Genomic DNA, 15,066 nt, shown 5'->3' with positions numbered 1-15,066 from the left:
ACTTTATTTGTGCACCAGACTTAAAGATCAAACAGGACTACTAGTTAAATAATTACGCAGAAGATGAACCTCCAGTGTAGAATAATTGGTAAATCATTTGAAGTAACTGATGCATCATGGTTAGGTGACTTAGCTGTAAATGAAGAAGTAAAAAAATCAAAATTATCATTTATGAAAAACAATAATATAGGTGGAGAGAGGGGGAGAATTTATCATTTATGTCTCAATTTGAGAAAGGTAGCATGTTGAGATTTCCTTTCACATTCACCAAAATGAGGAAGCTTTAAGAAGGTGTATGAAGATACCCAAATTCCATAACTTGCAGTTATGCTAAATTTCATTAATTAGTATCTAAAGACTGGTTCCAAATAGGAAAAGGAGTATGTCAAGGCTGTATATTGTCACCCTGCTTATTTAACTTATATGCAGAGTACATCATGAGAAACGCTGGGCTGGAAGAAGCACAAGCTGGAATCAAGATTGCCAGGAGAAATATCAATAACCTCAGATATGCAGATGACACCACCCTTATGGCAGAAAATGAAGAGGAACTAAAAAACCTCTTGATTAAGGTGAAAGTGGAGAGTGAAAAAGTTGGCTTAAAGCTTAACATTCAGAAAATGAAGATCATGGCATCTGGTCCCATCACTTCATGGGAAATAGATGGGGAAACAGTGGAAACAGTGTCAGACTTTATTTTTGGGGGGCCTCCAAAATCACTGCAGATGGTGACTGCAGCCATGAAATTAAAAGACTCTTACTCTTTGGAAGAAAAGTTATGACCAACCTAGATAGCATATTGAAAAGCAGAGACATTACTTTGCCAACAAAGGTCCGTCTAGTTAAGGCTATGGTTTTTCCTGTGGTCGTGTATGGATGTGAGAGTTAGACTGTGAAGAAAGCTGAGTGCCAAAGAATTGATGTTTTTGAACTGTGGTGTTGGATAAGACTCTTGAGAGTTCCTTGGACTGCAAGGAGATCCAACCAGTCCATTCTGAAGGAGATCAGCCCTGGGATTTCTTTGGAAGGAATGATGCTAAAGCTGAAACTCCAGTCCTTTGGCCACCTCATGCAAAGAGTTGACTCACTGGAAAAGACTCTGATGCTGGGAGGGATTGGGGGCAGGCGGAGAAGGGGACGACAGAGGATGAGATGGCTGGATGGCATCACTGACTCGATGGACGTGAGTCTGAGTGAACTCTGGGAGTTGGTGATGGACAGGGAGCCTGGCATGCTGCGATTCATGGGATCGCAAAGAGTCGGACACGACTGAGTGACTGAACTGAACTGAAAGACACAAAAGGAAGAAATAGATGTCTTGATATATGTCTATCAGTGTGAGAGTGAGCCAAGACCAGCTTGTTGTGTTAGAGGAAAATGGAACTATTTTACATAGGATTCAGATCAGATCAGATCAGTTGCTCAGTCGCGTCCGACTCTTTGCAACCCCATGAATCGCAGCACGCCAGGCCTCCCTGTCCATCACCAACTCCATCACCAACTGGTCTAAATGTCTCTGGCTTCTCTAGTGCATCTCCATCCCAAAAACTGTTTCAAGCAAAGAAGCAGGACATTTTTAAAGCCCTTTATTCTCACTGCACTTTGTTTCTTCATCCCTACCTAGAGGACAATTTAACTGAAGCTTAAGTCCAGTTCAAGGACCCAGCCGCTCTTTATTCATCACTGTGTATCCTTTTTTTCTTAAAGTGGGCCCCTCAACATTTTAGATATTTCGAGTCCAGCCAGAAATATGAGTATCTATTATGTCTCACTGTGTTACTTCACCATCCCTTCCACTGGGCAAGTATTGTCCCTGCTGCAACATTTACTGGAATGTCTTTTCAAAAGATTGTACTGATTGTCTATGAATTTAAATATTATGACACCAATATAACTTTTGTAATTTTAAGTCTATACACTATTACTCTCTTTTTGTAGAGATAGGACTGATTTCCTACAATCTTTACCCTAAAGCGGTAGCTGAATTGTGAAAGCTGGTTAGTTAAGTGGAGCCTACAAATGAGAAAATTGGATGTGGGCATTGTTAGTGGAAAGTTAACCATTAAGATGGACTTGCTGTAAATGAGGAACACTTTATGTAGGGGTGCCAACACCCTAGGGGAAGTCTTAATCTTCTGAGTCAATTTGATTGTTGTCTTAGAGAGAAGTACCAGTTTAATTTTTTGGCTTCCAGGTATGCCCTTGGCTGCCAATTGGTCTGCATGATGAGTGGGGGTGGGAGAGAATGGTGGTGGGGCTGATTAGAATGGCATTCTTTAAACAGATCTTCAGTTAATGTCTTTTCACAGGTGATCTTTGTGTATGATTCAGGACTGCCTCAATTTCTGGTTTGTTTTGTTCATCAGATATCCATGTGTTTTGATCCTTCCGTATATCCCTTGTAATGTTTAGCTTGCTGACCATTTCTTCCTCCTTAATCATTGTCCTCACTTATTTTTTCTTTTCTTTTTAATTAGTTTTTATTGGAGTATAGTTGCTTTACAATGTTGTGTTCATTTCTGCCTTACAAGAAAATGAATCAGCCTTACATGACATATATGCCCTGCTTTTTGGACTTCCTACCCATTCAGTTCACCACAGTGCAGTTAAGTAGTGTATGTTCTCATTAGTTATCAATTTTATACATAGTATTGATAGTGTGTCAACCCCAGTCTCCCAGTTCCTCTCACCCTACTTTTCCCTCTGTATTCATACATTTGTTCTCTGCAGCTTGTCTTATTTTTTTTTTTTGCTTTGCAAATAGGATCATCTATACCATTTTTCTAGATGTTTATTGCTACACACACTCCTCAGTATTCTGAGCTGAGAAACTCTTAGCACTTTCTAAACACAGTTCTACAATATCATTTATCATATTGCATTGTTATAATTATTATATATGTACCTTTGGATACAAAGGTATGTGCACATGTAAGTTCTCAGCTGTGGGAGACATAAATACATTGTTGCCAGTGTCCTTATCCATTTCCTTATTCTATTTTCTGAAAATATTTATAACCACAGTCTTCTTTCATTCTTTAACTGTACATCTAATCATAAAAAACGATTTTAGATTTTTCTCTCCTTTTTATTCCCAAAGAACCAGTCACGTAGTCATACAAATTTGTTATTAAACTAACTCTCTCAGTGACTTCCCACTCACAATGCAGCGGCCATGAATTCTGTCCCTTGGTCCAGGAACTAAGATCCCACCTGTCTCTGGTTGATGCTGCTACTGAACCTATGCGCTCTTGAGTCCCTGGGCCACAACTAGAGAGAAGCCCAGGCATTGCAATGAAAGATCCAGAAGGCCACAACTAAGACCCAGCGCAGCCAAAACAATAATTAATTAACAACAAGAAAAAAGCAGCTCTCTCATGCATACAAAAGCATCTGTTCTTATATTCATAATCCAAATCCTAATTATTACATGTTAATAGCTATTATACAAGCTAATTAACCTTTATTCCTGAAGATTCTTGAGTTTCCAGCTCAACCTGCACATAGATATTAGTGGCCATTATTTTACTTCACAAACTCCAGGAACTTCAACTTAACATTCAGAGTGTTTAAGGATGTATTCTACTAACTAAATAAAATTTAAATTTCCATAGAAAACGTATACTTAGTTCAAGCCAGCTTATTACTGGTAATTATATATTTTAAATAACACTATTGAAAACATGAAACGTGGCAAAAAGGTGGTTGGCATTGTTTTTCAATATTATACCAAGGCATTGTTTAAGAGACTCTCCCAAGAATTTAATTCAGAGAATGAACCTGTGTTTGTGTTAAATCAGAGAATGAACCATATCACTATTCCTAGGAACATACAGTGTTTCTTCATCCTTTACAAATAAAATAATTTGTGATCAAAAACTAATCTTTAAAATTTGTTGGGAGCTTTAAAAAAGCAGATTAAAAGATACTCTTTATGGTCACACCTGCAAAACTACATCTTGCAGCGATACTAGTGACCAAAAAAACTGTTGTTCAGTAATTTTCAAAAACATACTAGACTGTCTTTAGTTATACAAATAGTATTACAAAGGGTTTTCTATTGTGTGTGTTAACCACCATAGAAAACACCCTGTGTTAACCACCCTGTGTTAACCACCCTGTGTTAACTACCAGGGTCATAGTCCCTGTGACCCCAGGGACTGCAGCCTGCCAGGCTTCTCTGTCCATGGGATTTCCCAGGCAAGAACACTGGAGTGGGCTGCCATTTCCTTCTCCAGGGATCTTCCCAACCCAGGGTAGTGCACTCAATAATCTTAAATTATGTTAGTTCAATGTTTTGAAAAGTATTTTACTTTCTTTCTCACAAAATAAAATCCACTTTCAGATATTCACAAAATACTTTCTGCTATGTAATCCTGAATTAAGGGCCCAAGTGTCATTGATCATTACAAACACTGTATCATTAAACACTACATGGCTATACCTAATTACTTCATTAGAGTACAGAATTAGACTGAGCTTACCTATATTCTTACTTAAAAGAGGAGGATGCTTCCAAATATAAATTAAATACATATATATGTAAAAGGAAAACTGGAGGAGGAACAGTGAAAAACCTCTGCTGAGGAAGATGACTAAATTAGTTTAAATTTTGAGCAAATATAGATTCTTGTGAAGAATAAGAAACAGAGGCGAGACCACATGGATAGCACAGATAAAAACTGGACATGATCAGGGCCTACCAAGTAAGAAGCGGTTGATTCCCCTTGGGTGCCAAGAGTAAGTTGTATTTTCCCTTAGTTATAACCCAGCAATACTATCCAGCAGAACACATAAAGAAGCCTGTCCCAGGACAGGTGGATTTTCACGGCATGTAAGCATGACTTACGATGGTTAGAAAGTACTCACTGAGTGCAGTGACTCTCACAACTTGATACCCCAGCCAAGTACTAGTGAGAGAGTCATTTCCTAGGCAGGTTGATAAGGAGTCTAGGGGTCCCCAAGGAGAGAGGGGTCTGGAATTCTCAAGGAGGAAGAAAGGACAAACTTTTTTTTCTTTTTCTACATTCCTTAGGATTATATAACAATAAGGCATCCTGCCTGAGGACAGTCTCTGGATTAAACCTTCTGGCTAATTCTGTTATCTTAAAATGTAAATTATGGGAGGTCTTTACAACCTCCAGACATTCTTTGGAGTATATAACTTCATTGTTAACACTAGCAAGCAGGTGCTCTTTCTGCCCCCTTCTGATGCCTATGTCAGAAGATTTCTCTATCTCCTTTATACTTTAATAAAACTTTATTACACAAAAGCTCTGAGCGATCAAGCCTCGTCTCTGGGCCCTGGATTGAATTCTTCTCCTCCGGGGGCCAAGAATCCCGGTGTCTTCGCGTGATTCAACAACAACCTTTCATCTTGGGGGCTCGTCCAGGATCCTTCAGGACAAGGTAAGGATGCTCGGAGCTTTAGTTCTTTGTTCTTTTAGCGAACACGTTTTCTGCTGTGCTTTACTAACTCTACTGTGTGCTTGTGTGAATGAATGACAGGCCCTGCGTGAAGCAAGTAAGGAGCCCTGCTCTGCGGTTCCACGGTGATCTCATACAGCTCATGGCAGAAACCTGTCAGGGCGTTATACCGACCTGCCAATGCCAAGAGGCACCCAATGTCTCCTTCGGGAACCGACCAGAAACGGGCAAAGCATGTGGACCGAATTCTCCTTTCTCGGTCAAACTTTTTGGTCTCTTTGACCATTTCATAACTCCTTGGGAATTAGAAGTACTAACCTAATCTATTGGATCATAGACTTTCAAGGGACTTGTGATCTATACTGTTATTGTATACTGTGGCTTAGGTCCCAAACTTGAATTGGTAGTCAAGAAAGCGCCTAGCCTCACTAGGAATCGAAAATTCAGAAGCTAGATGGAACTCTAGCTCCCAGAACATCTCTGAGGTTAAAGGTTACTCAGATTGGGACTGCGATGGGTTTTTTTTTTTTTTTTTTCTTTGTTAACGCCGGCTCTTAGTGGATCAGAGGAGGCTATTATACTGGTGTGGTGATGCTTGGAAAGAACATCTCAGTTTTATGTTCGTGTCGGTCTTATTGTGGTCAGGAAATACTCAGGGTCGTGCACAGGCACTCAGATGACGAATGTTTCCCCTAGTAGTCTTAGCTTGGGAGGCATTCCGGAAGGTTACTCTGATTCACCCCGGGTGACATCAGAGGCAAACAAGGTTAAAGGTGAAGAGCTGGACGTCAAGTAGGGATGCTATCAGGTCTACCCCTGGTACATCCCCACCCCATCTCAGTGTTAGAACCGGGAGGGACGTGGACTGCGCCTGCGTCGGTAAGGGACAGACTAAGTCCGATCAGGAAGGAAAAGCTTTTCGTGTAACGTCTGTCTATACCCCCATCTAGAGCAGGGAGGGACACCTCCGGTAGAAAAATGGCACTGGTCACTTTTTTTCTCTCTTACAGATGGGAACTAACAATTCCAGCCTCACTCCTTCGAACTGTATCCTGAAAAACGGATAGATTTGATGCCCAGGGCTTAAAGAAGACACACCTGGTCTTCCTATGTGATACTGCATGGCCACGGTATCCATTGGAGGACAGAACGATGGCCAGTTGGAGGGTCTCTTAAGTATAATACTGTTCTACAATTAGACTAGTTCTGTAAGGAACAAGGGAAATGGGTAGAAGTAGCATATGTGTTGCCCTTTTTCTCTCTGCGAAATACGCCAGACTTATGTCCTAAGGGTATAGATTTGGGCGTGAAACCTTCAGTTCCCTCCTGTCCTCCTACTTTGCCCCCATACCTGGGGCTCCAAGTTGAGCAAACTGAAAGCCAGAGAACCCCCCTCAGAAGGGTTGCCTTGGTCTCAGTGGAAATCCAAACTGGGATTCAAACTGCCCACATGGAGGTCCAAACAACTCCTGTCTCAGTACGACCTCAGACTACTCTGGTTTCGGTAGAAACTCAGACCATCGAGGTAAGAGATGAGATGGAGGACAAGAGACAAAGAGAAGAGGAAAAACAGGTTTCTCCAATCTATCCCTGGGATCATACGTGCAGAGCAGCCAGAGAGACTGAGGAACAGCCACACAAGCTGTTGCCTCTTCATGAAACACCCACTGGGAGAAATTATCAGTCTGTGAGAGTTAATAAGCCTTTCTCTTATCAAGAAATACAAAGAATCAAGGAGGATCTGGGAGACTATTTAGAGGACCCAGAAAAATATATTAGAGCTTTTAAAGGTGTTACTCTGCTTTATGACCTCACTTGGAAGGATGTGATGTATATCTTGGGACAAACGCTGACTCCCGAGTCAAAGACTCCAGTTTTGGGAAAAGCGGTTGCTTATGGAGATGAATGGCTTGGTAATGAATCAGTAGGGAAGAGGGAGAACGAGATAGCGGCCCTCCCCACTGGGAATCAGGTGGTCCCAACTATAGAACCAGACTGGGACTACAACACAGCTAAAGGAAGATGGGATCAGAGTCATTTTGTTAGATGTATTCTTGAAGGACTTAGGCAGGCACATTCTAAGCCTTTAAACTATGGCAAATTGGCAGACATAGAACAGGAGGAGAAGGAAGCTCCTGGTAAATTCCTAGATAGACTGAGAGAAGCCCTTACAGATTCACTGAGATTGATCCTGAAAGAGAAGAGGGGAAAGTGATCTTAAAGGATAGATTTCTCACTCAGTCAGCTCCAGATATCCGCCTTAAGCTATTAAAACGGGCGTATGGACCAAATCAGTCTTTAGATACTCTGTTACAACTGGCTCAGACAGTCTATTATGGTAGGGAATATGAGGAAAAGAAAGAGCGCAAAGGCTATGAAAAACGTTCTTAAACAGCCTAAGAAAAATGCCCAGAGGGGCCCAGGTGAAAAGGGATGTGTTTGCTATTACTGTGGAAAGGAGGGGCACCTCAAGCGGGATTGCCCTCAGGCATCTAAGCAGCCCCCGGCTCCATGTCCGGTCTGCAAAAGACCACACTGGAAGAGAGACGCCCCCGGAGGCATAGGTCTCTGGGGTCGGACTCTCAAGACAATCAGGACTGAAGGTGCCTGGGGGTCCCCACACAAGCTCCCGTCCTAATTACACCTGAGGAACCCCGGGTATTAATAACTGTGGGGGCCAATCCGTCGATTTCCTTTTAGATACTGGGGCAACTTATTCTGTGCTTACTGAAGCCCCTGGCCCACTTTCTTCCTGATCCGCTTCTGTAATGGGACTGTCTGGACGAGCCAAAAGGTATTATTTCAGTTATTCTTTATCTTGCAACTGGGATTCTGTGCTGTTTTCACACGAGTTTCTGATTGTGCCAGAATCTCCCTCACCCCTTCTGGGAAGGGACATACTGAGCAAGGTCCATGCCTCTGTTTTCATGAATATGGAGCCCTTCCTTTCTCTCCCTTTAGTTGAACAAAATGTAAATCCTAGAGTATGGACTGATGGAAAATCTGTGGGTCGAGCACAAAATGCTATTCCTGCAGTTTTTAAGCTCAAAGACCCACACGTATTTCCACGTAAGAAGCAGTATCCACTGAAACCTGAAGTTAAGGAAGGGTTAAAACCCATCATTGAAATTTTAAAGGAGCAGGGACTATTAATTCCCTGTAACAGTCCTTGCAACACTCCTGTTTTGGGTATAAAGAAATCAAATGGTAAATGGAGACTAGTTCAAGATTTATGAATAATAAATGAGGCTGTAGTTCCTTTACACCCCGTGGTGCCTAATCCTTATACTCTATTGTCTGAAATTCCTGAACGAGCCAAATATTTCTCAGTAGTCGATTTAAAAGATGCCTTCTATTCAGTGCCTTTGGCGGAAGAAAGTTAATTTCTATTTGCCTTTGAAGACCCTACACAGCCAGCTTCTCAGTTAACCTGGACAGTTTTGCCCCAGGGATTTCGTGACAGTCCTCACTTATTTGGACAAAGTTTGTCACGGGATCTACAAAACTTTAATAGCTCTGAAGCAGTGGTGTTACAATATGTAGATGATATTTTGCTCTGTGCTGAGACAGAGGAAGCTTGTTCGTGAGCCTCAGAAGATTTCTTAAACTTTCTGGCAGATTGTGGTTACAAGGCATCAAGAGAAAAGGCTCAGCTTTGTCAACAATCGGTTGTTGTCTTAAAATGTTAATTATGGGAGTAGAACTGGTCTTTACAAGGATGTATCTTGCCTGAGGACAGTATTATCTTAAAATGTAAATTATGGGAGTAGGTCTGATGAGGTCTTTACAACCTCCAGATATTCTTTGGATTATATAACTTCATTGTTAACACTAGCAAGCGGGTACTCTTTCTGCCCCCTTCTGATGCTTATGTCAGAAGATTTCTCTATCTCCTTTATATTTTAATAAAACTTTATTACACAAAAGCTCTGAGCGATCAAGCCTCATCTCTGGCCCCGGATTGAATTCTTCTCCTCCGGGGGCCAAGAATCCCAGTGTCTTCGTATGATTCAACAACAACCTTTCACTAGTGTTAACATCACCTAGGAACTTGCAGGGGAGAAGGCAATGGCAACCCACTCCAGTACTCTTGCCTGGAAAATCCCATGGATGGAGGAGCCTGGTAGGCTACAGTCCATGGGGTCGCTAGGAGTTGGACACGACTGAGCGCCTTCACTTTGACTTTTCACTTTCATGCATTGGAGAAGGAAATGGCGACCGACTCCAGTGTTCTTGCCTGGAGAATCCCAGGGACGGGGGAGCCTGGTGGGCTGCCATCTCTGGGGTCGCACAGAGTCGGATGCGACTGAAGCGACTTGTCAGCGGCAGCAGCAGGAACTTGCAGGAAATTTACATTTCAAGGCACCACCCCAGACCTACTGAATCAGAAATATGTTTCAATAAGCCTCCAGGTCATTTGGATGCTGGTTAATCCCTGGTGGCTCAGTCGGTAAAGAATCTGACTGCAATGCGGGAGACCTGGGTTTGCTTCCGTGGGTTGGGAAGATCCCCTGGAGAAGGACATGGCAACCCACTCCAGTATTCTTGCCTGGAGAATCCCCATGGACAGAGGAGCCTGGCAGGCTATCTACAGTCCATAGGGTCTCAAAGAGTCAGACATGACTGAGCACATGTTTGAGAACCACTGCTGTAGTCCATTTTCCTGCCTTCAAAGATGACCTTCTCATGGTATGCCACATAAAGAAAAGATAGTACATGTTGGAAGACAGACTGCTATGTCTGAAAATTTCCTCTCCCAGTAGCAACATTAAATTTCCAAGAAAGTAAATCCTTTCATTCCCATGCTCAGTTGTGTCCAACTCTCAGTGACCTCATGGATGGTAGCCTGCCAGGGTCCTCTGTCCATGGGATTCTCCAGGCAAGAATACTGGAGTGGGTTGCTGTGTCCTCCTCTAGGAGATTTTCCTGACCCAGGGGTCAAACCCAAGTCTCCTGGCTTTCCTGCATTGCAGGCAGATTCTTTACCCACTGAGCCATCTAGGAAGCCCACCTTTTTCAGTACCATTGAGTTATATCACTCTCCTTACCAGAGACCTCCACAGGTTCCAAACTGACAGAAAATCTAATGACAACTATTTCTTTTGGGGTTCAGGATACTGTGGAAGAGGTTACTTTCACCATCTCAAGAAGTTTATTTTAAAAAAACAATTCCTGAGAATTCTACTCTTTCATCCCCAAATATTTCCAATGTGAGAGTTTGGCTCAGGTTACTATGCTCATAAAGAATAAGCTTTGTTCTCCAAGTTGCCCCTAAATTTTCAGTTCGTTCCTTAATTCCAAACGCTAAAACAACTACATCATCCTCATGAAATCTATTTCATTAATAGACAATATGCTCCCCACTCACTAAACTCAGTCATATGGCCTCTTCAACTGCTGTCAGAGCAGAGTGCTGAACTGGGACTTTAAGATCCGACAGATCTGTGGTTGAATCACTGCTCTACTGCCGACAGCACCATTATCAGGAATCGTCTCTAAAAACAATTCTATAGTGAGACTAATATCATCTCTCAGGATGGTTGCAAAAACAATAAAAGATTATAACTCAACATAAAGCTTAATCTAAAATATATGAACTCAGGAAATACAAGATTCGACCATCTTAATCATTACCATTATTACACTTATGGTAATTAATCATATTGTATTTGCTTGCTACACATCCATAACAAAGTACCAAAAACTTTGGAGGATTAAACAATCAAAACTTACTGTCTCACAGTTCTGAAGGCTAGAAATGTCAGATCCAGGTGTCAGCAAAACTGATTTTTCTGAAGGCTGCAAGAAAGAGTCAGTTTCATGGCATTCACCTCGCTCCTGGTGGTTGCTGACAATCTCTGCTCTTCCCTGGCTTGTAGCAAATAACCCTGATGTATTCCTTCATCTTCACATGGCAGTTTCACTGTGTTTGTATCTTATTTTTCCTAATTTCCTCTTTTTATAAGAATGCTAGTCATTTCCATTAACACTCACTCTAGTGACCTTATTTTAATTAACCACATTACCTTTGTTAGGACCATATTTCCAAATAAGGTCACATTCTGAGGGACTGGGACTTCAATATATAAATTTTGAAGAACACAGTTCAATCATTGTGTTAATTATTTGATGTTAACACAAATTAATTTGTGTTAATTAAAATGAAATTAAAATATATTAATTTCCATCTTTATTTTTATCCTATTATTTTGTATAATGACATTTTCTAAACTAGTTATAGGCCACCAAAATGTCTTAAGTTTTAAAAATACTATTTTAAAATTATTTTTAAATACTATTTTAATCAAACAGAACTGTGCTTTACATGGGGTTTAATATGTCCTTTCCTAGGGGAAAATGTCTTGAATTAATTAAATAGTTCCATGAAGAAATTCTCTGAATGAGTTTTAAAATAGTGCTCATTCAATAACAAATAACAAGAATGCCTTATATACATCTATCCTTTAAAAAGAACCCAAAACCTAGACAAGACTAATATTATTTAAATTTAAATATGGGATGAATTAAGGTAGGCCAAGTTAAGAAGATAATATATCTATTGATTTGAAAGTATCTAACATAGTATAGGTTTCCATCCATTTCTACCTCACTGAAATCAAAAAGGTGTTAGAAATTTTGTAATCTAAACTTTTTCCAATCTTACCTTCTGGTGATCCCCAAGAAGATACAATAGCTCTGGCTGAATAAATAAAAAAGCTTAAATTCCTTTTATTCCCCCCCAAGTTAAATTTCTTAGTCCACAGGGATTTTGTCCCTTGCCTTTAATTACATTGATGAAGTTATCTTCATTTTTTTCCAAGGTCATCAAGGTAATTATTCCTGTTTCCAGCATAAGCATTGTTTTTTACACCAGGTAGTGGAGAATGATCTCTTTCTTTCATCATTAATAATATAAACTGCTTGAAATATTCACCTGTCTGATTTTAAAAATCTTAACAATTTCTCATGCCTGTATGTCAGTGGTTCTCAACCTTAGATACTTAGTACAGTCTTTTGAGGAGACTCAAAAAAATGTTTTCTAGGATCAGACCCTTCTGGATTCATTGAAGCAGCATCTTTTTGGAAGAAGTCAGGCCTTATTATTTACAGAATCTTCCCTGTTGATTCTACTGTGAATGCTCTGTTCTTCCCCTTTTAATAATGCCATCTTGGTCTTCAGATTTTGTTGTTCTCTATTCCACAGCAAAACCTGTTTAATAAGCTTTTTTCAAGTATCATATTTCCTTTGTCAGTTGACACTTCTAGATTAAGCTACTAAAAACCCCCAAACATGTTCATTTTTCATTAAACAGCTTTCATATAATGCATAGGCTTGCTGCCAGAAATAATTTACTTTACTATGGCTAAGAAAAGAAGCAACATTATTTGCTAACTCATCAGCATAGAGTTTGAGATGATTGCTGAGATGATGAGGGATTTTCCTTTTTGTACCTCTTTTTAAATTATTATTTCTTGGGGACTATTTTGAATGTTCAAGATGGCCACACATTGTCTTAAAATAGACATCATCTAGACATCATCAATAACCATTGGTCTCTTTTCCCTTAATAGCAGTGATTCAGATATTGGGCCTTCACTCAACAGTCATTACATTCTTAGTTCTTTCTTTGTACATCTCCTCCTAAAATTGCCTGCCGGACCCTAATAGAAATCTTTAAAAGTTCTGATTCAAATGCCTAATATTCATCCTCAATTGTGCAGTTTGGGGAGATGTGTTAGTTCCTCTGATCACCAGGAAACATGGAGTCATATCATTTCCTTGAGAAGGACCCCAGGAGGCAAGTCATTCAGTAAGCACTCAGAAGCCCCAGTAACACAATGTGTAAGAATAGTTGAAGACCTCTTCCCTGTAAGTGACAAATGAGGGATACAAAGAGGCTTATCAAGATTCTACCTACTTCATTTCATCTAAGTCCATGAAGTTACTTTGTAGCTGATTTAGATTATTGAGCAAGTTGCTCTGAAACTGGGCTTTGTGATATCAGATTCAATGGTGCATAAAGTATCGATGTTCAGTAAAGATGCTCTATTGAGACTCTCAATTCTCAGGGAAAGAACATTGAGAAAAACCTCCTCTCTCTTGTCTGTATAAAGACTTAATGCTGCACAATGGAACACAAAGAATGGCCATTTGAAAACTGAGCTTCCCTTTAAATATTGGTTATCTTTTGGCCCACATTCCATAAACTGTGCCTGCCCAGTAGAGTGCTCTATCCATGGATATTGTTCAGTCATTTCTGATCATCAGAGAATAGATACTAGGGAGGTTAGTGATAGGAAATGAATACTTAGAAATAGAGGCAGTATAGATTTTAAGCTGGTGAATTCTGGAATCGGGGGAAGAGAAAAACTAGCAACCCAAACTTAAATAAAAGGGAATGAAAGGACATCTATAGTTTTTTGAAGATGTGAGGGGAAAATCTTAATGAAAGAAATAAGTGAAAAATCCATAGAGAGATAAGGAAGGTTCCAGACGTTGTTGGAGAGAATGAGCTTGACGTTAAATGAGCCAGGATATTTATTGCTTCAGGAGAAGAAAGGCAGGATAGAGAGATTTGAAGTGGTCAGGAGGGCTCTGGCTACTGGAGGTTTTTCTCAGTGTAGTCGATGATCTTATGGGGATGGTGGTGGTGGTTGAATAGGGATGGAGAATGAGGCCTGAGAGCGTGGGCTTATGACGTTGACAGAGAAGCCAGGTCACAGCAGCAGTGACAGTTCCGTACAACTCCCTTATCAGTCCCCTGCCCAGTCAGAACAACTGATCTGGTTTAAACAGCCTGTTGGCAAACCATGATATGGCCCTACAGAAGGCAATGGCACCCCACTCCAGTACTCTTGCCTGGAAAATCCCATGGGCAGAGGAGCCTGGTAGGCTGCAGTCCATGGGGTCGCTAAGAGTCGGACATGACTGAACGACTTCACTTTCACTTTTTCACTTTCATGTATTGGAGAAGGAAATGGCAACCCACTCCAGTGTTCTTGCCTGGAGAATCCCAGGGGCAGGAGAGCCTGTTGGGCTGCCGTCTATGGGGTCACACAGAGTTGGACATGACTGAAGTGACTTAGCAGTAGCAGCAGCAGCCCCCAAACAAACTGCCCTCGTGTGTTCCAAAGCAGCATCAACTTCTCCACCTGGGAGACAGACTCCTTTTAGAAGAGGTCCGGGAATCGATAGTGAGGAGTTCCACTTGGAATTCTGTATAAAAGACTTCTCTTTGTCAGATGTATTAATGCAACTTTTTGAGCCAGGAAATTAAGACCAAGATTCTCGGGTACAAGAGTGTTGCAGAGAACTTGAAAGTGAGTATAAACACCAGGAGCTACTCCACAAGTCTTGTCTTTTCTTCACTAATTACCAGTTATTTGATGTTATCAGTCACTACTGTTAGTAGGATCCCTATATCTCTATTTTTAAAGTGTTCTCTGCCGGGTGGAAAAGGGATTCTTTCTGCAAGGGTTAACAGCCTTCAGGCTCCCTCACTTTTAAGTTCAAGTCTCCACTTGGGTAGAGTAACAACACAAGCTAACGTTTGGGGCGTGAAACAAGAAAGCTTCAGCTGCATTACAAATCCGCCCCACCCCCGTCATCTCGGAAGCAATGTGAACTATTTCAACTCC

General features: G+C 40.9%; 1 long non-coding RNA gene across 1 annotated transcript; it reads left to right on the top strand.

The window, feature by feature from the left end:
- Window positions 1–2,753: 2,753 nt before the first annotated feature.
- Window positions 2,754–9,354, top strand: LOC147347491 (uncharacterized). Its single transcript, XR_015152281.1, has 2 exons — window positions 2,754–5,409; window positions 6,438–9,354. It is a non-coding gene; the product is annotated as an uncharacterized LOC147347491 (long non-coding RNA).
- Window positions 9,355–15,066: the final 5,712 nt, after the last annotated feature.

This window comes from Bos grunniens, chromosome 23, assembly GCF_055505025.1.
Source record: "Bos grunniens cultivar Pamir isolate PY7600 chromosome 23, Bosgru_T2T1.0, whole genome shotgun sequence".
In the NCBI taxonomy this organism is placed as follows: Eukaryota; Metazoa; Chordata; class Mammalia; order Artiodactyla; family Bovidae; genus Bos; species Bos grunniens.
Note: the sequence above shows the minus strand (reverse complement) of the source record. Positions and strands in the feature narration are given on the sequence as shown.